Below are 24,788 nucleotides of genomic sequence, written 5' to 3' on the forward strand. Positions count from 1 at the left end.
TCGCGACCCCTTTGGCGGTCGAACGACCCTTTCACAGGGGTCGCCTAAGACCATCCTGCATATCAGATATTTGCATTATGATTCATAACAGTAGCAACATTACAGTTATGAAGTAGCAACGAAAATAATTTTATGGTTGGGTCACAACATGAGGAACTGCATTTAAAGGGCCAGAAGGTTGAGAACCACTGTGCTAGAGCATTAAACTAAGTGTGGGGACCTGTGTGACTGCGCAGGTCCGGTGCCCATGAAGCAGGCTCTGGGAAGGGAGGATGCATTGGAGCTCAAGGCCAACTGGAGCACAGCGAGGAGAGAAGTGATTGCGGAGGCTGCAGAGGTCTGTAAGGTACATGAGGCCCAGGCCAGGGTGCAGGGCCAAGACCAGCCTCACAGACCAACCTACAGTGTGTCCTTCCCAGTTCCCCCAACAGTTACCAAAGAGCCAGGCTCTTACATAAGTACTCAACGCTAAGGAGGACAAAGAAGATAGTATTTGCTTTCAAGAGGCTTACAAATTGTTGTATAATTTGGGGTAGAATGTGATAAGTTCCACAGAAGAGTATAAGCACCAACTGTGGGAGACTGAGGCATGGAAATTACCCGCTTGAGGGGGAGAATGTAAACACAGACAGGACTGAAATTAGCATTCTTCTGCCTACAGAGCACTGATGTGCATACCACTGTGGAAATGGCAAACACATCAGCACTCCTGTGTGCCAGGAGTGGAATGCTATGTACTCTACACGCACTAATATACATTAGCCTCACCTCGAGGAGGTAGGGCTATTATCATCCTCACTTTACAGAGGAGGAAACAAATCCCTTACATTAAGTTGTCCACAGCCACACAGGTAGCAAATTCCATTTACGAGACCAGGTCTAAAGTCCTTGCTCTGAACTACTTACTACACTACACTACCATTTACTAATACTGTTTTATTTTGCTTTGTTTTTAAAAATATGTGCTATACTTATGCCTTTTTTAGTTCTTCTCCCTGGCTGTGTGTTGTCATTTTAACCTTTTTATCTACTCACTAAGCTATATATACTGCCTTGATTTGGCTGAGAGACATACAAGAAAAGTAATTTTCCCTAAAGATTTTTCTGTTTTTATCATTAAGAGCCAGAGCTGGCACAAACAGCAATGGGAAATACACTTAGATATGAATTTCTAAAAGAAGATGACATACACAATGCTACTTTCCTCTGGTATTGACAGCAGCACCAATGCGTCTTTGTACCGATGGCCAACTAGAGCTGATGTAGTTATGCGTGATTACTACTGACTCCATAAGATTACTACTGAATCAATGGAATTCTGGGAAGCCACACATGGCTCCCAGTGTCCCCATGACCAAATGCACGATCTGTTCCGTACAGGATTGGGAAGCACATGTATGTGCTCATTATATCAACAAATAACAGTGTGTAAGGCACTGTGTCAGATGCTATGCTGGACAGACACCTATGACAAATCCTTTCATCAATAAACTTACAAAAACTATAAAATTTGATTAATGCCATTACAGACATATAAGCCTCATGCTATCATTGGTTGAGAGAAAATGTTTTCACAAATCCACCAGGAAATTTAGGACAGACTTTAAGGAGGAACTTGCACATAAGCATTGTCTTGTCCTAGAGAGAGCTTTTGCTATTGACCATTCACAAGTGTCAGGATTTTTTTAAGTAGATATCAGTAGCCTCCAAGGATTACAGGCAGGCAAGGCCTTAGGTTTCTTCCCACCACCTTTCTAGGAGGTGGGGAGCTTCACTTGGCCCGGGTGCTCTCAGGGGCCATTCCGCAGGTGTCAGACTGCCTGGCTTATCAGAATCTTACTCGCAATCTATGCAGAAATAGAGGGGCCTGGTAGTATTTCTAGCCAATCCAATTTAAAATTATGATATCCTTTATGCTAATTGGAAAACCCTCTGGTATAGACTTAAATATAAGTTATCTCCTGATTAGGGTCTTTCCAATGAAAACCAACTACCCCTAGACTGCGTATTTCCATATCAGGGTACTGCAAATATTAACCAAGTCCAAGGTGTAGACTAAAACAAAAACACGTTATATCACACAGTGTAGGTTGGACTATCTTAATGTAAATTACGGAGAGTGTAACAGTAGGGTAGGCCTGTGAGAGGTACAGAGAGGGGCAAGATATGGTGGAACAGCTTATTATTGCTTATTTTCTTTCCTTATTCCATAAAGGAAGCAGAGGAAACTGCTGTGAGCAAAGGCGTGATGCTAAAAATCATGGGTCTCCCAACTATCTAAGCAGGTATATTTGTCTGGATGAGGAGCTGGTGCCCTGGTGTGAGGCACTGCAGAGCAGGCCGGGAAGAATATACTGGAGCCAGATTGTGGAAGATCTAGATCTCTGCCAATTGAAAGTGTGAACCTATTTTGGTAGTTGCTAGTTCAGTGACCATATTTGCTGAAACTACAATCAGGCACATGGTCTTAACAGATGTTTGCACCCATTCTGGATATGAGAAGCAATTTGGAATAGAAAAGAACCTAAAACACTTAAAAAATCTTTACTGTTTCAATAGCTTACAGGGCTTATAAAGGCAGAATACTTGACATTGGAACTATTTTTTTTAAAGGTCTTGTCCCAGTATTGATAAGAAGTCACTGATGTTTTAAAATTGGGCACAAGAAAGATCAAAAGTGTGCTGGTAAGAATGTTCATCTGGCCTGGCGGGTGTTGCTCAGTGGTTGAGTATCAACTTATGAACCAGGAGGTCAAGGTTGATTCCCTCAGGCTCAATCCTCAGTAGGGAGCATGCAGGGGCAGCCGATCAATGATTCTCTCTCATCATTGATGTTTCTATCTCTTCCTTCCTCTCTGAAATCAATAAAAATATACTTACGGGGGGGAGGGGGAGGATGTTCCTCTGGAAATGACATACTAGTATATGTTAAACTAAATGGGAGGACAAAGAAAAGGAGAAAGGTGGCAAATAAAACTATTTAGAAAGTTATGAAAATAGTTCAGGAAAAAAAGCCTTTGTGAAGAAGATAACAATAGAAATGGAAAGAAAGAACCATTAAAACCAATAAAAGAGATGTTGTTAAAGGAAGTCTTTCCTGGTGATTTAGGTCAAGCGATCCCTCCCCTCCTTAAACTTCTTTAGAATTAGTTATACAGCATTTAATAATCATGTATGGCTGTTAAAAGCTTTGCCTGGGGTGTGAATTTTCCTAACCTAAATAGGATGCCTTAAAACAAACCAAACCAAACTTGGTATCTCCAGCTTTGTCCTAACACAAAACTGAATACTTCATAGATGCCTAAAGCAGGTTGTTTCAGTTAGGTATATTATTAATATCTCAGGGTTCAAGTGGATTTTGTTAATTAGTTAAAATACTGAAATTTTAAAAAAAGGCAGACAAGGGCCTTGCACATATATTTTCCTCGAGTATGGGTATTAAACGAGATATGTGATGACATAGAGCTGATAAGTGGAAAGACACCAAAATCCACTTAGCATAGGATATTTTTGTTACCTGAATGAGAAGATTGTGATAAGCAATTAAAAATGGCAGTTTTCCTTGATATGTTTGACAGAGCCAATAATTACCTCTGCTCTGTGGGGCAATTTCTAAAACAGTGCATAAGAATGAGATAAATTGAGAAGATTTTTTTATGCTATGCAATTGATGCTGCTCCCTAAATTGAAATTCAGTTCTTTAATCTTGGTGGGGGGAAACATAAGAGGAAGAGAAAATATTCAGCATACTAAATGCTTAACACATGAAGAATATATATATATATATATATACATATATATATATATATATATGTATAGAGAGAGAGAGAGAGAGAGAGAGATATGTCTCTCTCTCTCTCTCTCTCTCTCTCTCTCTCTCTATATATATATATATATATATATATATATATATATATATATATATATCTGACAATAAGTCGAAGAGAATTCTCATTTTGGGGAAAAAAGTAACATCAAACTGTCTTTCTAGAATTGACTGAATCACTTGTATATGCAGAGCAGATCAAAGGAGAATGTATTTGATATTAGGGTTGGCCACATAGGTAAAGGAAAGGCCAGGAGATGAACTTTTCTCTGTGCCTGGTTAAGTCCGTGTACCATTGCTTACAGGTGGATGATTGCTCCCCAAAGCTTGGTGTGGAGTGGCATTTATGTTCCCATTCCCATGGAAACTATGAGCAGGCAAGAAAAAGAAAATATGGGAAATGTATATTTCAACCCTCACTTCTACCCACCGGGCCCTCTCATTTCCATGGGAACAGGCACTGAAAGACTTCCAGGAGCTGAAAGAGAAACTCACTCATATTGCAGCTGTGCCAATGTCAGCTGAGAGCTGCAAGTGATGGTTTATAGCAACCGTTAACATTTTTAAGTGATGTTTTCCCTAATAAATTCACCTCAGTAATACATTACAAGCGAAAAACTGACTGTATAACTAGTATGAGGAAGAATACACAAAGGGGTCTTTGGAGGATTGGGCTGTTGTCTTTCATAATTACAATGATCATGTATCATTTTAAAACAAATGACTGTGACAGGAAATGCAGTGAAGTGAAGAGGGTGCTCACCAAGTCACTCTGATGTACAGACTTCCTCCAAATGGCGGACGTGGAAAAGGAATAGAGTAACTGATTAAACTGGGGTGGGAGGGGAGAGCAGGGATCTAATATAAAAACTAATTACATTTTATTACAAGAAACGATGTAAAGATTGTCAGCTACACCTAGACTTGGAACACCAAGCCGAATGAACTTGTTGAGGGATCTAGACTTAAGCATTTGTATAAAATTCTATAAACCTACAGAATTGCTATCCAAACCTCCTTGCTTCCCAAGTTCAAAAAGAGAGCTTATACCTGTACTTCTTTAGCAAAACATAACTAAAAAGGACAGGCCAGAACTTGCTAAAGACTACCCATTTCCCCTCTACAGCCAAGGGCTTTAGAATACATATGTAAAACGATTTATACAGGGAAAATGTATTATATAAGCTTTTAGCTCAAGGGGAAATAGCCTCATCAATAACCTGAAATGAATTCCATCTTTTTAAAACATGTAAAGGTTGAAAACGGGGAAAAATAATTATTTTTGTTTTACATGTCCATCACTTAGTTTTATCTCTGAGGTTCTTTTTCACTCTTTTTGGAGAGGTCATCATTCCAAATTGTTCACTATAACTCGGCTTCTGTTCACACATGCCTCAGGCAAATACAAAACCTGAACATTATCGAAGACAACTCAACAGAATGGTGTCAAGAGCACTAGCCAGTAAGACAAGGAGGGATATTAGAACAGACCTTTGCTGCTTCTTATTCTTAACACCATCTCCAAGGTGATATTTCCAAGACAAGAATATGAAAATAAACTACAGAGGAACTCCCAAGTTCAGATACTTGGTTTTCACTGTTGACTCAAGTCTAATTCTGTTCATGTTTCTGTGTCAGGACATATTGAGCACCTTCTTATCGCTTAGCACCAGGTACTGGTAATGCCAACATGTATGAGTAAGACAGAGTTCCTACCTGCCAGATACCTATTTTTTTTAATGAAGTATTGCTATTTTTAAATCATTCTTATATAAAAAAATACAGGGTAGCTCTCTTATCCCATCCTTCACTACTATAGACCTTGCTGTACATGAGCACTGTACTGAGATTTTATAAATGTCACTTGTGATGTAACATATAATCTAAGCTATAAAATGCAGATTATAGTTGAAACAATGGAAGTGACTTCTTAGGACCCACTGTACATCTATAAATATGGGGCCAAAGTAATTGATAAATTCTGGCACTCTCTAATTCTACGTAAATATCTTTCCTTTCTTTGTTCACAAACAAATTTTTGCTGGCTAACAATTTCCTGAGGTACATTTTCATTTTCAAGAGATTATTTATGAATGCAAATATGTGGGGACCAGACAAAAGTAAGCCAAAGTCCCTATTAAGTTATTTACTTCATCTCCTAGGATTTGTAAATTTGAGTGGGTACATATTGATATATCTGTTGTGTCTAGTCCAGAAAAAGTCAAAGTTATTACTCCTAAATACTCTCAAAACTATTATTCATATGAACTCAGAACAAAGGCATATACAAAAATTTTGTGAAAAACAATAATAAAGGCCTTTGAGAACAAAAAAGAAAGAAAGAAAGAAAGAAAGAAAGAAAGAAAGAAAGAAAGAAAGAAAGAAAGAGGACACAGAATCCATCTTGAAGAAACTACCAGTATCAAAAAGGGAATAGTTTGAGCATTAAAATAAATATTTGAACAAAACAGAATAATCAACAAAACAGGAAATCCTCAGAGTCTCTCTCTCTCTCTCTCTCTCTCTCTCTCTCTCTCTCTCTCTCTCTCTCTCTCTCTCTCTCTCTCCATAAATAAATTTAAAGTCTGATTCTGAATGGGATATTTACAGAATTTCAAAGCACCTCACCACAAACTTCTCATTAGTTAAGAAGGGGAATAAAGCAATTTATATGGAGAACCTGGCAGAAACCACCCTTAGTCAAATGATCAAAGTGAGTGTCTCCAGTGATGGGACAATTCGAAATCCAACTCCATCTGACAGGAGGGACGCAGTGAGAAACACACAGCATGAGCTCTATGATGTCTGGTCAAAGTGTCCACCCTAAACTACCCTAAATTATGAGGAACCATCGACAAGTTCCAATTGAGAGACACTCTAATGAATAAATAGCTTGCAATCTTCAAAAGTATCAAGGTTATGAAGCTCAAAGAAAGACTGATAGATGTTTCAAACCCAAGTACCTGGCTTAGAAGTGTTCTTAAATTTTTTCTTTTAAATAAATTAATAAATACTCCTCTGAAATTTGAAAGAAAAGTACTGACTTTCTGGAGTTGTTTTGATATAATCCTACATGGAGAAAGGAGAAATACAAGATGATTTCTCTGGGTCCTTTCTAATTTACTGATTCTACCCTATTTACCATATACCTGCTTATCTATCACTCAGTGTGCAATGAACAGCAGTTTGAACATGTAGAGCTCAGGACCTCACTGGACAGGCAAATAAACAACCACATACCAAAGAAAAAAGCATGATCAGTCTAAGGAATTCTGTTTTATGACTTAATTCTTATTGTAACAGTAAGACAGCCAGTCTCAAAAATCTACACCTGGACTCAACGTGGGAGGCAGACCATACCTTCAACAAGAGGACAGCATATGCAGTCCTTCAGGTGGCATATCTGCCCCTTGATTGTAAGCTCAACCAGGAAGTAATAGAAACAATACAACGTTTGTTTTTAGGTTAAATATTAACAAAGCCTTCTGGCTGAAAATAGGATTCACCTTTTTGCTTCCTACAGCACCTAGGAGACTAATGGCAAGTAGTAAATGTACCTCCATAGCATGGTCAGGTTATTTCATAACCACTTCAGATGGCTACAGTTTAGCAATTAATCAGTTTTTCACACCTTACACAAAGAACAGAACAGAGCTATATATGCTATATAAATACAAAAACTCCCTGTCTTCCTCCGCCTGTCATAAATCCACCAGTTGGCTGAGACAACTGGTTCTGGTTCAGTATAACTCAGTAAAGCACACGACAATAGCTGTCTTCCCTAATCTCTTTTTTAAAAACATGTAAGCCTTGCCAGGGCTGAAGCAAGCTCTGATTTGGCTCAGAGAACCAGCTTCTATTAAGTTTGAAAAGCCTCACAGAGAAAATTCCTGAAAGAGGATCACAGGAAAAAAAGCATTCTGTTAGAAGCCCTGAGAAATGACTTCCCTTATTCAAAGAATTCAAAGTGAGACTTAGAACTAGGGTATTAGAATACCAATCTCACCGTTAGCACTAAGGATTCTGAATTTTATTCTTGAAATATAATGCAAAAGACATACCATCAGCTTTCTCTTTTAAAAGAAATGGGAGATTTCATCACATAAGAAAATACTGAGTTTCACTGCACACAAATTCATTCCCACCCCCAGAGCCTGGAGGAGGTATAAGTATATTGTGAGCACCGGAGAATAATCAAAACTATGCATTAAGAGCATTACACTGCTTACTTGTCATTCTATTTTAAAAGAGGGGACAATGATGGGATGATTTTTAAATGTTTCCGGTTAAAATTAAGAAAAACAACCAAAATAACACACCCATTAAACTTGAGGGTTAAAAAATTCCAAACTCTTCCCCACTTGCTAAGTTGGAACCTGATAAATTCCTTTGCTTGGACTTCATATTCATTTGAATTTAAAAACTGCACCTAATATAAGATTATTGTTAATGTTAGTAGGTAAGATATCAATATTAGGGATTTAATTTTAAATCCTTATCTTTTAAGGGTATTAAGGATTTACTCATACTTATTTATGAGTAAAATGATATATCTGAAATTTTTATTTAATATTTCAGCAAAGAACAGATTTGGAGAATGAAACAACAAAAACAGGAAACTGGTGGTCATTGAAGCTGGGTGATAGGTACATCGATATTCATGGTACTCTTCTCTCTGCTTTTGTGTGTGTTTGATAATTTCTAGTATAAAGGGGTTGTTAATGCAACCATACCGTGAGGGTATTATGCTAAGTGAAATAAGTCAGATGGGACCCTGGCGGGTAGGTCAGTTGGTTACAGCATCATACCAAGATTTTGGGTTTGAACTCCGGTCAGGGCACATACAATTAATGCATAAATAAGTGGAACAACAAATTAATCTCTCTCTCTCTCTCAAAATCAATTTTTATAAATGTCAGTTGGAAAAGGAAAAAAACCCATATGACTTCACTCATATGTGAAATATGAAAAAATGAACAAACAAAACAGAAACAAACCCAAAGATACAGGTAACAGACTGGTGGTCAGAAGAGGGGGAGGGCAAAATGGGTAAAGGAGGTCAAATGTATGGAAACTAGACCTTTGGTGGTGAGTACACTAAGTACAGTCTAGGGCAGTGATGGCGAACCTTTTGAGCTCGGCGTGTCAGCATTTTGAAAAACCCTAACTTAACTCTGGTGCCGTGTCACATATAGAAATTTTTTGATATTTGCAACCATAGTAAAACAAAGACTTATATTTTTGATATTTATTTTATATATTTAAATGCAATTTAACAAAGAAAAATCAACCAAAAAAATGAGTTCGCGTGTCACCTCTGACACGCGTGTCATAGGTTCGCCATCACTGGTATAGTGTATACAGATATCAAGTTATAATGGTGTACACCTGAATATTACATAATGATATTAACCAGTGTTACCTCAATTAAGGAAAAATAAGAACCCTGTCTCCAAATACAGCCACATCCTATGGTATGGGGTGAGTGTGTGTGTAGAACTTCAACAAGTGAATTGAGACATGGTGAGGGGGAGGGCGTGTGTGACACATACAAATCGGCCCATACTGATGGTTAAACCACAAACTTTGGAGTTAGATGTGTTTTGAGTCAGAGTTCAGCATATGACCTGGACATGTTGCTTTATCTCTCTTAGCCTTGACGTTTGCATATGATTGTTGTGATGCATAAATGAGATAATCTGCAAAAGGGCTTATGGAACAATGCCTAGCTCACAGTATGCACTCAAATGACAGTTGTAGTGTTCTGGTAAGCCTCAACAAACTTTTATAACTTGATTTAGTTGATGCTTAATAACTTTTCATGTGTTTGGTTTTAAAAATAATTCTTACAATTTTATTCCAGTAATATTTTTCAATTATCTCATAAGATAAAACCTTTCTCTTGGAAAACATTTGCTCCTGAAGCCATGGGCTGCCGTGTAAGACAGTCACCATGCTGTGAGGAAGCCTCCATCATACGGAGAAGCCAAAGAAGGTGTTTCATTCAGCAGGCCTGGCTGAGCACTATCCTTGAGTAACCCATTCGGCACCTGACACAAGAGTGAGGCACCTCCAGATGATTCTGGCCTCTAGTCTTCAAGTCACTTCCGTTTGTTCAAGTCTCTCCATAAAGGCCCCAGATGTTCTGGAGCAGAGAGAAAGCCACACCCATTATGCCCTGTCTGAATGCCTGACACACTGAACCTGTGAGCACAATGGTCCTCGTTTTAAGATACTGTGTTATGGGGTGATTTGCAATAGATATACTAGAACTATAGACTATAGATAATCAGGACTATTGAATCATAGAGACATGCAGACTACAGATAATATATGTGACAATATAGTGCATACATAATATATAGTATAGATATTAAGAGCTATAGAAACAAAGGGAACCATAGAAAGTATATAATCAACCCCCTCACTTTAAAGATGAGGAAACTGAGGTCAATCCATAGCTGCCTGATGAGTGACAGACCCAGGACATGCACTTAAATATCTTTACTTCCAGTACTAGGCTCTTTCAAAAACATAATTATCTCACAATACAGTTCTATGTTATAAAAGCCTCTTACATCTCTATTATTCAAACAGCAACAGTCAGGATATTCCACAAGCTCTCTGTCCAAGGCCAAACATAATTATATTTCTGGATGCAGACAATTTACTGTCTACTACCCCTGGCACATGACAGGCCTCAATAATTGTTTTTTAAAGTGAAGGATTACTAAAATAGGGCAGCTAAAAAAATCTGTAAATGGTGCAGCATAGATCTTCAATGCTTGTGTTTGAAAAAAAAAAAGCAGCATTTTCAGGTTTAAAATAAATGTTTAAATCATAAAACTATGATTGCCCTTCCCCACCAATTATAAATTCTGGAAATCGCACTTAGGGTAGTCTCAAATGTAACTGCTCAATGACTCCTGATGTATAAATAAATATAATTATGTTTATAAATACAACTATACATAATATAAATAAAATTGGAGGTATCACTGTTAATTGCCTGTAAGCATGCATTCTCCCTTTGTTTTTTATTTTTTTTAATATACTTTATTGATTTTTTTACAGAAAGGAAGAGAGAGGGATAGAGAGTTAGAAACATCGATGAGAGAGATACATCGTCAGCTGCTTCCTGCACACCTCCTACTGGGGATGTGCCCACAACCAAGGTACATGCCCTTGACCGGAATCGAACCTGGGATCTTTCAGTCCAAAGGCCGATGCTCTATTCACTGAGCCAAACCGGTTAGGCATCCCTTCGTTTTTTAGTAATATATTTTTAGCTGGGTACATGGCCTTCTGCTAAAGATTGTGCTTCCAAACCTTCTTTGCATGCAGGTACAGCTGGTAGCAAGTTCTGGCCAATGAAAGGAGTAGAATTGTTACATGAAAACTTTCTCCCAAGGCAGAGGCATGCTCTCCCTCTCGCATGTCCACCCATCCCTCCAACTGGACTGTGAACACAGGAAATGTGCTGGTGAGTTATCTGACCATGAAGATGAGGGCAACATCCCTGAAGGTGGCACACCAACAAGATAGCCAACACGGGTTACGGGTGACTGAGTCTACGGGTGGGATGTACGAGGGAACTTTTGGGTAACATAAATGTTTGAAAACTGGATGACAATAGCACAACTCTATAATTATCGTTCCTGAATTTCAACTGGGCTCATGGGTACCCATCTAAAGATGATCTTTCCCAGCCTTCCCTATAGCTTGATGAGGCCATATAAGTAAGCAAAAGTAATGTATGCCATTTTCTACTAGTGCTCTTAAAAAGAGTGGGTTTTGTCCCCCCTTCCTTTCTCCTGCTGGCAGTGATTTGGCAAGAGCTCTAACAACTCCTTGGACCCATACATCAAAGCCACTGTGAGGAAAGCAGAGCTGTCCTGCTAGCCTAACTCTGAATTCTGTGTGAGAAAACCACTGAATTTTAAGATAATACAATTACATTACAGAAAATGAAGACTAGAGTTCACCACTCAACATTTGTCAACTGTAAAGTATCTCAGGCAGCAGCTATCTTTATGAACTGTTTGCAGACCAGCAAGAAGAATGTTCTTATATAATTACAGAAAAATTTATGCAACAACTTCTGTTAGTTTTCAATATTTAAGTTCTGTTGTAGACAAATATACTGGGGAAATCTATCATGGACATTGAAGTGCATGTATTGAAAATTTGTTTAAGGAATGTTATTGAAGGCTTGTAACTTTTAGGTATCAAGATTTATTTTCTGAAACAATGAACTGGCAGGCTTCTTTTTCATTTTATACAACCACTGATATTAAAATAGTTCTAAGTTTAAAATCTGTCCTTTTTCTTTTTCTTATATTACTCCAATTACAATTTAAGATAGGTAAATCATTCATAAACTTTTTGTGGGCAGTTCATTCATATAAAGAAGCTAGGTATTTACTTACCTGTCACCTGACTTAAAATAGAACTGTGGCAGATAATCAACCAGGAGAGAGCTGAAAGTCAGAAGGCAGGACACTTTTCTCCACATTGAGGTTACAGGGTTAAGCCTTACAAAATTTCATAAAATAAGAGTTCGGTAAACATATCTCCCTTATCAGGAAGATCTTATCTCAGAAAGAAGGTATGCTGTTCTTCAGGAAAGACAAGAGAAACTGCCTGTCCTAAATATCAGTCCACAGGACTGACCTTTCTATCTCTAGAAACGCAAGGTTTAGGGCTGCTACCTACCATGGTAACGGTGAGCGTACAAGTCAAATCTTCTGGGGGAACTATCAAACCCTTATAGTTACATGGTTTTATCACGTGGCTTTTGCAAATCAGCATGTACAGAGTGGACTCTGAATGGTACAATCTGTGTCGCATATGAGAGACATACACTTTCACACAGTGCCAGGAATAATTAAACTGAATAATTGAGCTGCTTGATGGGTATACCAGATGACAATGGAAATGATAACATTAAAGCTGATTCCATTAAAATGGCATGCATGTCAATTATTTTTACTATTTTCTAGTTAAAACCTACAGGTTATAAACATCTGGAATAAATGTCTTAATCAAAATACCAGCTTTACAGTCAGTGAAGCTGAAAAGGTGGAATAAATTTTATTGTTAAATGAATCCTTTCCTGAAAATCTAGAAGGGACCAGAATTCACAGCTCGTTTCAACTCATTTCGTCTCATCTCTTAGATCAATAAACATTTTCCACATGATTAGACACAGCTAGCTCTATGCCAAACAGATTCAGTTTGTGCCCTATTTATCAGCGCTTGTTTATACCTTACTTTTAATTCATGAGACATTTCTAGATGTGGGTGGGTTCTTTTCTGAGAATAACAAAACTTCTTGAGATCGAAGAGCACGTATTTGGCTTTTAAAAATATCTCTTATAATAAGAAATAATACACCTTTGACACTTAATAAATGCACAGTCACAGCCTATGCAAGGATGAAACAAATATGCAATCCTTTGGACATATGTTTGCTTTAGGTCCTTTTCCAGAACAATGGATGCGAGCTGCTCTGTCCATAGCCTCTTGCCTGAGAGATCCCTTCTGTGAGAGAAGTTTAAGAGGCTATTGGCAGTAAAACCTACAGAACAGACCACAGTCATCTGTCTCATGTGGATGTGGAGCACTGGGATAGTATCTCATTAACACCCATCGGCCATGGACAACACCATTGACCCATCTTGCATGTTTCTTATATAAACAATGACTTTGCAAAAGCATAAATGATTTCCCAAATCAATTTATACTTTAAGTTTTCAAAGGCAAAAAGCACATCTTATCCGTTTACTCATTTGACCTATAAAGCAAAAGGGTAGGAGCTACTGGAATAGCAACACCAGAAATATCAAGAAGAGGAAGTTTATTAACTGAGCAGGGCTTTTGGTACTACTCTGAGCTAGTTCACACATCACAGAAGCTCCAGGGAGAAAACGGATATCTAAAATAAAACAAGTCCTAATTCTAGGAGTAGTTTAAAAGTCACTGTCTCCAGAGTCATCTACAGCTCTATCCTATACCATCAAGGCAAGCACAGCCTGGAAGCTGTAAGGATCTTTCACTGCTCAGCCATGTGTGTCTATGTTCAGCAGCTTAGGAGAATCATACCAGTAGCAAGGGAGCTTTGATTTTGATAACAACAAATGATGATTCTATTACATAATAGAAGTATTTGAATAGGTTAATTTCAACATCTTAAAATCTAGACAATGTCATTACCAAGCAATAATAGTATGCTCACAAAATTTACTGCCAGTCTTTATAAGCACATTCTCAGTTTCTATTAGCATTAGCTAAAAATCTTAAAATATCCTTTCTATGGATCCTTTTACACAGAACGATAGTGCTTAGCAAAAGCAACACAACTACTCAAATCACACAAATTTGCACTCGATTCATTCAGCTATTACATTATTCTACTTGTATCCAACTGAACAGTTTGCACTCATTAAATAACAAAAAAGTTTGCTCTCTTAGGTATTTTATGAATATTATGGTGTTTTATGTCAAGTAAAAATATCTTTGACTCAGCAACTAAGTGGGACTTCATCAAAATTAAAAGCTTTTTTTTTATTATCAAGAAAGTCAAGAGACAACCTACGGAATGGGAGAAAATATTTGCAAATCGTATTATCTGATAAGGGTTTGAAATTCAGAAAATACAAAGAACTCTTACAACTCAAGAACAAGACAAATAACCCAATTTTAAAAATGGGAAGAGGACTTGAATAGACATTTCTCTAAAGAGGACATATAAATGGTTAATAAGTACATAAGAAGATGCTCAACATCATTAGGCATTAAGGGAACACAAATCAAAAACACAATGAGATACCACTTCACATCCATTAGGATAGCTAGAATTTAAAAAATAGCAACATCATTCAACAATGGGGTAAAATATACATTAATGTTTCTTAATTTGATATGGCCCTTGATATCCAAATTTCCCCCCAATTCGAGTAAATCTTCAGTCAACATCACAGTTCGTTGACACTTCACTTCCTGCCATATCCTATCATAGAGCTTTCGAGTAAGTGTGCCATATGCCTGACCCAAACTGCTTAGATTTTTACCATCACAAATCTTTTATGATGACAAACTTTAAATTACTCCTTATCAGCAACACTGGTTTCACAGTTGCTTCCAAAGCTGACTCTATGATAACTCTCACAGAAATGACAGTTATATCCAGATACCACCATTCTCAAGACTGCAGACTCTTCTCTCAACATCATTTCGGAAATCATTCTAGTCCAAAGGTCTCCTTGTGGACAATTTTCCATCCACTTCTTTTCCACTACACCCAGTACTACATGGCTTTGTATGCTGATATTTCCAATTCATTTGCTCAGAGTTCCCTCCCCTTGCCCTACATGAACATCTTCATCTCCCATCTGCACTGTCATACATCTCAAAATCTGTCTTTGAATACTCGGAAATGAAGAACTTGTGGAAGCCCTGTGCTCACAGAAAAATGTATATTTGATAATAAAATGAGTTCCTCAATATATACTCAGATTCTATCCACAATCTTAGTTTAAAGGCTCCTGCATTTCACTAGATGCACATTTCACAAATCCAGACTTTTAGAGGGACAACCCCAACTACAGAACAATGTGTAATTCTGCATCCCTGGGTGCTGAACCTCAGGTACAGGCTAATGCATTAATACTAATCCTGATCATACATGTGTGTACATGTGTGTCTGGGAATTCTGGGAAGAGTTCCCTATACTCTCCAAGAGGAAAGAATTGCCCTATGGACTCAAACGGAGAATTTAATTTAGAGAATGCATACAATGGGGGGAGAGGGAGGATAAAACAGCTGCTGGAGTCAGAGGCTGGAACTTGGAATTTAAGTTCCAGCTTTGTCACTAAGCTCTAAAGTCTTAGTTCCCTAACTTCTCAGACCCTTCGTTCCTCATGTGCTAGACAGCCATGAACCTTCTACCTTAGGGATATTGAAAATTAAATAGGCAATATTAGTCTATCACTTTGGAACAAAGTAGGTGCTAATTAAATAAATGTTAGTTCCCTCTTCCCACTGTATCATGTGAGTTGCTTCCACCTCCCTTTCTCCCAATCTTAGAGGCAGGTTTGGGTCTTATTTCTTTTTCTAGCCTTAGCACCTAGCACAGCACCTGACAGAAACTAGGTGCCTGATATTTGTAAAATGGAATGGAAGTTAAGTTGAATATATATTTTATGTTTTATAAAAGTTTTGTTTACACAGGGTTTTACTCCTTGTTTCATGGTCCTAAAATTTATTTTATTAACTCCACTGGCACACATGATAGAATCTGGTGACCATTCACTTAGTTCTTACACACATACCCTATATTCTATAGTGTATAAATTTTTGTGTCCTCACTAATATCTGATCATTTTGCTTGGTGGAAGCAGATTAATACTTTCAAATATTCCAACTACTCTTCCTTTTGGTGCATTCATCCAGAATCCCCCCACCCCAACCCCAGCTCTTTCTGTCCAGCTCTATGTGTAATACAGTAGACTGTTTAATCAATGCATTATTTTGGTAAAGATTACCTCAGTAATATCCCTAAGTGATACGCACTGCTTAAACAGATGGAGGAATTTACTGGAACATCTACAGGTGTTCAAAGGAATTCACTAACTTTCTGGTGAGAAGTTTTAGTTGTTAGCCTTTTTCCCCCCAGACCCTTAGTTTAAATCTGTATCTTTAGCAGCCTCTACTCATTACCCATGGTTCTGCCTCTAGTCCAACTTCCACAGAGTCATCCTCCAGGAAGCTGAAGACTATTGCTAACCCTCATATTCCTCTCCCAGCAAGCACTAATTTAGTTCCCTTGAGACAGGGTTTCAGGTCAGTTTTACCAGCTATGTTCCAAGTGTTTTGTATCATGGTCCCCAGGATTATGATTTCTTCTCATTCACTTTGACATTTAAAAACCTGTCCATGATACATCTATATTTTCTTAAGGATAACAAAGTAACTTAAAGGAACATTGCATCATGAGTCATTCAAGTACTTTCTCTAAAATACTAGTACTATGCTTCATGATAAAATCTGTATTCCAATCTGAAAGGAAAAAGAAAACAGAAGAGAATCAGAGCAAAACATGAAAAATGCTGTTATTTCTTTCTAGAATGCAGCTTTCAGGATTCTTCATCACATTAGAGATCTTCGATCTGAAAGGGCTATAACCCACATCTCCCTCGGAAAATGAGAAAATTTAGAACTAGAAAGGTCAAATGAATTGCCAACTTTAAATCACTAGCCTAATGTTTTGACAGCTCCATAAAATTAATGTCTTCTCTGCTTAAAACCTTTGAAACAGCTTTCCATCACCCTTTGCATAAAGTCCAATTTTCTCAGTGCGACTATGAAGGCTCTTCAGGACCTGGCTCCTGCCATCTTCAGCTAATTTCAAGCCCTTCCCTGCTCCTGCACCCTGCACTCCATGTTCCATTTATTTAACATTTTTAAGTTCCTCTTTTGCTCATTTCTGAGGCTTAATGTATACTTACTCCTCTTCCCTTTGCCCTCACTCTCTTCCCTGATCCCTAACTTAGATCAGTCCGCCCAATATGTTCCCATAAACCCGGGAGCCCCAATCTAGACATTAGGTCTCCCCATATGTCTCTAAGGACCCAGGACTCCTTTTTTTTTTTTTCTCCACAAAATCCATACCATTTTCCTGGTGATTATTTGTTTAATATCGACAATGCCTGCTAGTTTGCCTACCCTCTGCAAGTAGGGACCATATTCACCCTTCTATTTTCGGTGGTCTTATCGAGAACACATTACTGGGCACAAAGTGCATACTTAATAAATAATGAATTTCAAAGAGGCTTAAATTAGTTAATAATTGCTAAAATATCTACTAAAAGGCTGTTATCATGCTATACTACACCAAATCCTTTGAATTTAAGCCTCATATATTACCTTGAACCCTGTTATATTTCATGAACACACTGTTCCAACCAGATTTTTCTGGAGCCTAATTCTGTCAACCAATACGTTAGGTCCTCTATAAATTTGATACGCATGCTACAAAAACAAAACAAAACACACCCTGCTTTTATATACTTAAGTGTCTTTCCTTTAAGGAGCTGTCCAAGGATAACTTCTAACATAAGCCACCTCTGTATCTGTGTCTGATCTTCTTTCTAAACCTCTGCTCTCTGAACTATTAAGGTTTTTCTCCATTACACCAATAAGTACTCTTAGCTTTTCTCACAGATGTACTTGAATAAATGAATTGAAAACGAGATTCTAATCAGATGGCAGCAGACCTACGTTCAAACAATAATGCTCTCGTTGGCATGTGCCTTCTCCACAGTGGGAGAAATTCAAAGCAGACGGAACTGTTTGTTTACTTAGTCACTGTAAGAATGCTTGCCACAGAACAGGCTCCCTGTCTATGTATAGGGCATAAAGGCAAATCTGAAACTTTGGGAATTTAGAGAAGCATGTATACCTTAATACCCAAATAACTGAAACAAAGTGAGTAAGAATCTGATAACAGTGCCATTCATCATTAGGACAATCGCTCTCCTTCAAGAGCCGTGCTTCAAAATTTAAGGAAATCCCAATTATAGATCACCTTCCTCAGAAACTGCCAAAGTGTAAAAAAAAGTTCAGGATTCTGATAATCAAAGGGACATATAATCAAAGGAATCCTGGCTTTGGTAACTAATGAGAAAGTACAAAGCACAAAGCTATGCATTTGAAAAAATGGTGAAGAGTACTGCCCTACAGCCAGGGGGCCTGTGTTCAAATTCCGACTCTATTACTTTCCAGTAGTTTGACCTTGAGCTAGTTACTTAATCCGTGCTTCAACCTGATCATCTGTAAAATAAGCCTAAACATATGTATCTACCTCACAGAGTTGTGGTTAAATGAATTTAAAAAAGAATAATGTGTTCAATAAATTGCATTTTTAAAATAATGATTTCTTTTTAATATGTATCTATTTTAATACTATTAAGATGAAAGCCAGGTTATAACACTGTAGGATTTGTGGACCTTGCTCTTTATGTTCCTTATTATGTCACTTCTCTTTCATCTCAATTTGTGATTTTTCATTTTCTATTCTTGCTCCAAATCTAATATGAAGTCAGTGCTGAATCAAAAAAGGAAATTAGCCCAGCTGGCATATAAACCAGGAGGTCATGGTCAGGGCACATGCCCCACTTTGAGGCTTAATCCCCAGTAGGGAGCATGCAGGAGGTAAACTGATGAATGATTCCCTCTCATCCTTGATGTTTCTCTCTTTCCCTCTCCCTTCCTCTCTGAAATAAATAAAAATATTTTCTTTAAAAAAGGAAATTAAATCTTTCCTTTTGTAGGGTACCAAACACACCAAAGCAAGTACATTTTGCTGTTACATGGGAAAGTTCTAAAAGCTGAAGAAGACTGATAATCTGCACAAGGAGATGGGACACAGAGACACCTGGCCCAGGGTGGGTCAGGACTATGCCAGCAAGCTGTCATCACAGTCATTATCCTGCCACAGCTGGGCCCAGGCTCCTGAGGCCAGAAGCAGGCAGAGTCCTACGGGGTTGGTCTACTAGTAAATAGGTCACAGTTGAGTGAAATTTTTCAGCATGAATTCATGATTTTATATAATGTTCAAATATGTTCAACATACAAAAAACAACTACATAGTTAAAAATTGAGTAGGCTGAATGCCTTCATTTCATCCTGGAATTAGCACTTTTATTTTACACCAGAGGCCCCCCGTGCACAGATTCGTGCACTGGTGGGGTCCCTCCGCCTGGCCTGTGGGGATCACTGGACCTCCGTGCCGTCACAGCCCAGCCTTACCCGCCAGCTCGTGGGGCTCCAGGTCACCCTCTGCATCGATCCCCCACAGCACAAAGTAGTGTGCGAAGTGGCAGGCGGCTGGGGAGGAGCCCAAGCATGGGCTGGGCACAGCACCACTCCCACTCATCACAGCCTGCCTGCACCTACCACCACTGCCCAGCTCAGGGGCACAGGGGGAGTGTCCGCAGGAGAGGCTCATACCACCACAGCTGCTGCACTCGCTCGTCAGCCGTGTGCCCGGAGCCTGGCGCCTATCAGCTGAGCAGCGTTCCTGCTGTGGGAGCACACTGACCACCAAGGAGCAGCTCCTGCACTGTGTCTGCTCCCTGGTGGTCAGTGCACATCATAGCTACCGTCCGGTCATCTGGTCGCTCAGGCTTTTATATATATATAGATTGTCTTTATTTCTTTTTCCCCGTGAAGATTAAGGGAGGTGAAAAGTGTTTTATTGTGGGATACCAGTATCAATTCAAATTTGTTAGCCATTAAATTATTTTCAATACTTTACTCTCAGGTCTACAGAGAATACATAGAACAATTTCTATTATTTCCAATTAACAGAAATTAATAATTTTCATTCAGTTATTCCATATACTTATCTGACTACTTTTGGTAGAATAGCTATCATGTTTTGACCTGATAAGGGTTGAGAAAATCCTTGTCTCTGGTAAGTATGTAACAAATGACCTCTTTTCTCCCCTGGGGCAGTCTCAACAACCTCTTGCACCAAACAGTGTGCTAAATTCACTTCCATCAAGGATTATAAAGAGTGCTCACTTCCTGACATAATAGATTAAAGTCCTTCTTAGGAGAAAAATGAACTTGTGGGCCCAGCCGGCTCAATCATGCCATTCTTACTTAGAAAAAAATATATTCAAATCCATTCCAGCCTCTCTTATCCTCAGTGAGAAGGCTGGTGACTGAAGAACTTTAATGTGTAACAGTCTTGAGTGCTAAGTGACACATTGTTTTTTAAATCTTTGAAGAGTTCAAGTCGATGGCAAATTATACTACACATTTACAGATGGCATTAATACTTTAAATGGAAGATATTATTCCTGTCTCTTTAATAAGAATGAAGCTGTTCGGCCAATACCTAAGAGAGAAAGTAATTTGCACCTCTCAGGCAGGAGCAATAAAAATGATTGTTTTACATGAAAAAACAAAATTAACTTAAGTGAGACTGTTAGGTTGGAGGGCACTGCAGAGCGTTTGGCCTTCTAATCAAAGGTCATATTTTAATTAAGAGAAATTTTGCTGATTCCAGTATTTATCACATGCATGGTTTTAGCACCATCTCAGATATGCAGAATCCTAAATCATTGTAATGATTGTCACGATCTATCCGCTTGGAGTATTTTAATAGATGGCTCAGTAAATGCACTTGGGACCTTCCTCTCCTCCCACTTATAATTCTTGGGGTGTAATTAAGGAGGGGAAATTACTAAGGTATCTTTAGTGCACTTGTGAGATGGTAGGAAACATGCATTCAAACGGGGCATTAGTGATTTGGAGATATTTTTCAAACCCTATACCTGAAGAACAGCCTGCAAAGGATCTGCCACAAACTGTTAAAAACACACCTATAAATGAGCTGGCTATTCCTAACATTAGGACTGTTCCCAGGAGGACTTCTGAGTAGGGACAGTGGAGCCCAGCTCTCTGAAAATAAGCATCCTTAAGACATCTGTGTGGCTGCTAGTGGGGATACTGACTAGAGCCGTACCTGGCAGTGAAACATCACAGAGAGCATCTGAAAGGTTTGTAATAAAGTCTTTAACAAAAATAAAAAATGAAATGATTCTTTATGTCTTGAGACACCCATATGTTCGAGAAAAGGCCTTCACTGTATATCCCTACATTAACAATTATGCTGTATGCTGTGACTTATGCAGGAATATGTACTAGTTTCTCTTTTCTCTTTTCCTGGATGAAATCATAAGAATCCCTTAACAAGGAGTTTATTCCATCTTTGGAAACCACTTCTTATTACCTAAACTAATGCATATTATTTATTGTTTTATGGATAACAGGAGTTATTTAGATAGAATCTGAGTGGTAAAATTATGAGCAATTTCTGTGTTTTAGTTTCTATTTACATGTATTTTCCAAATTTTCCATCATTATTTGTCATTAATGAGAAAAACACCCTTTAAGTTACAAGATCTTTAGGAAATAGACCCATTTGGCCAGTTTCACTTTAAGTAAATAGATACACACAGCTATTTCTTCTGTAATATGTATTCATCAACTTTATTACATCATTTCCCTACTCAAACCTTCATCTATAGAATTAAAAGCATCAGTTCCTTAGCATTACATATCAAACCTTCCATGACCCAACCTCTCCTCTCACCAGCTGCTGGTATATTTCCTCCCACATTCTTGCCAGGCAGACCTGCTACCTCTCTCACCCCTGTGTCCCTGAAAGTGCTATTCTTTTGATCTAGAACTTTCCCTCCACCTGACCACCTGAAAATTTTCCTTCTTTTCTTCTTTCTCATGAGAATTCTATTCAACTCTTCCACCTTTGAATGGGCACAGACATACACTGCTGGTGGGTAAAATAATGCATCCTTTAAGTTGGCTCTACCTATCAAAATCACACATGCACATCCCCTTCAATCCAACAATTCCACTCTGAGGAAATTAACCTACAGGTACACTCACATGCATTTCTGAAATGATGAGGTGCACAAGATTTGCAGCAGCAAAATATTGGGAAGAACCCTACATATCCATATATTGGGAATTAGCTAAACATATTATAGAAGTCCATAGAGAAATACTATGCAGCTGTCAAATGAATAAGGAAGCTTTGATGCAATGACACAGAAAATCTCCAACAGATATTGTCAAGTGAGAAAAGCAAAGAGCAGAACATGAATGGAACACTATTTTTGAGGGGAGAGCATCTTATATTTGCTAAAACTTTGAAACCCTGCGAATGTACTACTTACTCAAAAGGTAAAACTGTAAAAGTTTAAAAATCAAAATGCTAAAACAAAGTGTTCACATCTCTATGAAAACATCTCCATTTCCCACACTCCCCTCCTTCATTCCTTTATTCGTTCATTAGAATGAATGGTGAAAATGGGTGAAGGGGGCCAACAAGTACAAATTTGCAGTTATAAATAAGTCCAGGGGGTGAAATGTACAGCACGGTGACCAGAGTTAATAATACTCTTTATAAGTTTATTAATTTATTGCCCCTCTTAAGGTAGCTGAGCTTGGAAAGCATTATGTATGTCAGAATTCCTAATCAAAGAAAGAGCGTTAGGAGCCCTATAATAAAGTTGATAATAAATATGCATTTATGTTTTAAGTTAAAATAAGTGTTTAAGTTAGTTAGTATGTAGTATTTTTTATGCTTCATGTCCTGAACCAGCAGAGAGGCATTAAAATAATCAGAGCTAGTATTATTTTTGTTGTGAATCCTGTTTATAAGCCAACTTGTAATCCTAGTATTGAGTCTGAATGCTACAATTTGATTTCATACTGAGCTTGAGCACTGTGGTAAGTTTTTAATGTACTACTACTGCCTTCTTTGGAAACCTAACCATTTGAAATTTCTGTTAACCAAACCTAAAATCTGATTCATTAGATTTTTAAAATGCAAGGACATCATGTAAGGAATAAACCCTAAATGCCTTCTGCTGACTTACAGAGCCCTCCATCACAGTCAGCAGCTAACTTCTCCAGCCTCATGTCTTACCACTGCTGGCACCTGACTCCTGGTGTTCCAACCACACTGTCCTGTTAAATATCAAGCTTGTAAGCACTCTGGGGCCTTTCTCTCAGAGGTTTCCTCTGCCTGAGCTATTCTTTTTCCTGATTTTCTCTTGGATATCATTCAGATCTTAAATGACACCAGTGAGGCCCTCACTGACTATCCAACATAGAGCCTTCAATTGATCACTTTTGATGACATCACTCCATTTTAAGTCTCTGCATAATACTGAGCACTAGTAGATAAATGATATCATTAGAATATTTGTATCTTACCTCTCCTCTAAATAGTATAAGATTCAGAATTAATATGTCTTTCTTGTCCACACCTGGATTCCCAGGGCCAAAATGATACTATAGCACCCAGAGGCAGAGTATTTTTGATTGATTATTAAATTGAATACAAACATGGGCATAAAACAAAACAAAACAAAAACTAGAATAAGATTTTTTCAATCATGGCGAACAAGCTATGATTTTATAAAGCAGAAAAATAAAAATTTAATGTATTATATGTTTCATGTCAACTGTTCCTATAAAATCTTTCATAAAACAGATATTTTGAATTAACTTACAAATTAACCTCACCCCCAGAATCAAGTAGAGAAAGATTATTTTTCAATATCTGAAACAGGATTAAACGTAAAAAAGTTCTAATTATTATCATAGAAGCTAGTTTAATGATTTCATATTTATTAGCAAAACAACCTACATAATTTCTGAATAGTGAATTACTTATAAAGTCTTACTCAAAGTTAATCTTTTATTTTAAGATTTTGTAAAGAAAGAATCAGTGTGGAATAATATCAACAAATATACATATGCCTCTTACTATGTGCTAGGTAGTCTTAAGTGCTTTATATGTATTAACTAGACTAGGCCCAGTGCAGAAAATTCGTGCACTCAGGGTAGGGTCTCTCAGCCTGGCCTGTGTCCTATAGCAGTACAGGGGCCCTCGGGGGATGTCCAACTGACAGCCGGCAGCCAGACATCCTTAGCACTGCAGTGGAGGCAGGAGAGACTCCCACTACTGCCGCTGCACTTTGCCAGCCATGAGCCTGGCTTCTGGCTGAGCGACTCTCCCCGTGGGAGTGCACTGACCACCAGGGGGCAGCTCCAGCATTGAGCATCTGCTCCCTAGTGGTCAGTGAGCATCATAGCGATCAGTCGTTCCACCGTTCGGTCAATTTGCACATTAGATTTTTATTATATAGGATGATTAAGTCTCACAATCCTATAAGGTGCATTTATCTAACATAATTCCAATCTTACAGACGAGAGAAATGAAGCTTAGAAAGTCAGTGAGCTAAAGCTAGAGGATGGCAAGGTGGGATTTGACCCAGTCTGGCTTCAGAGTCTGTGCTCATCATTGCTCCACTCGACACCATGTTGCCTCACCTAACATGCACAGTCAGACTCTCTC

At 38.2% G+C, this 24,788-nt stretch overlaps 1 protein-coding gene across 6 annotated transcripts in view; it reads right to left on the minus strand.

Annotated features, from left to right (window-relative positions):
* The window catches only part of RABGAP1L (RAB GTPase activating protein 1 like), a 444,263-nt gene that overhangs the window by 41,057 nt on the left and 378,418 nt on the right, over positions 1 to 24,788 (minus strand). The gene's annotated exons all lie outside the window — the stretch shown is intronic.

This window comes from Myotis daubentonii, chromosome 18, assembly GCF_963259705.1.
Source record: "Myotis daubentonii chromosome 18, mMyoDau2.1, whole genome shotgun sequence".
In the NCBI taxonomy this organism is placed as follows: Eukaryota; Metazoa; Chordata; class Mammalia; order Chiroptera; family Vespertilionidae; genus Myotis; species Myotis daubentonii.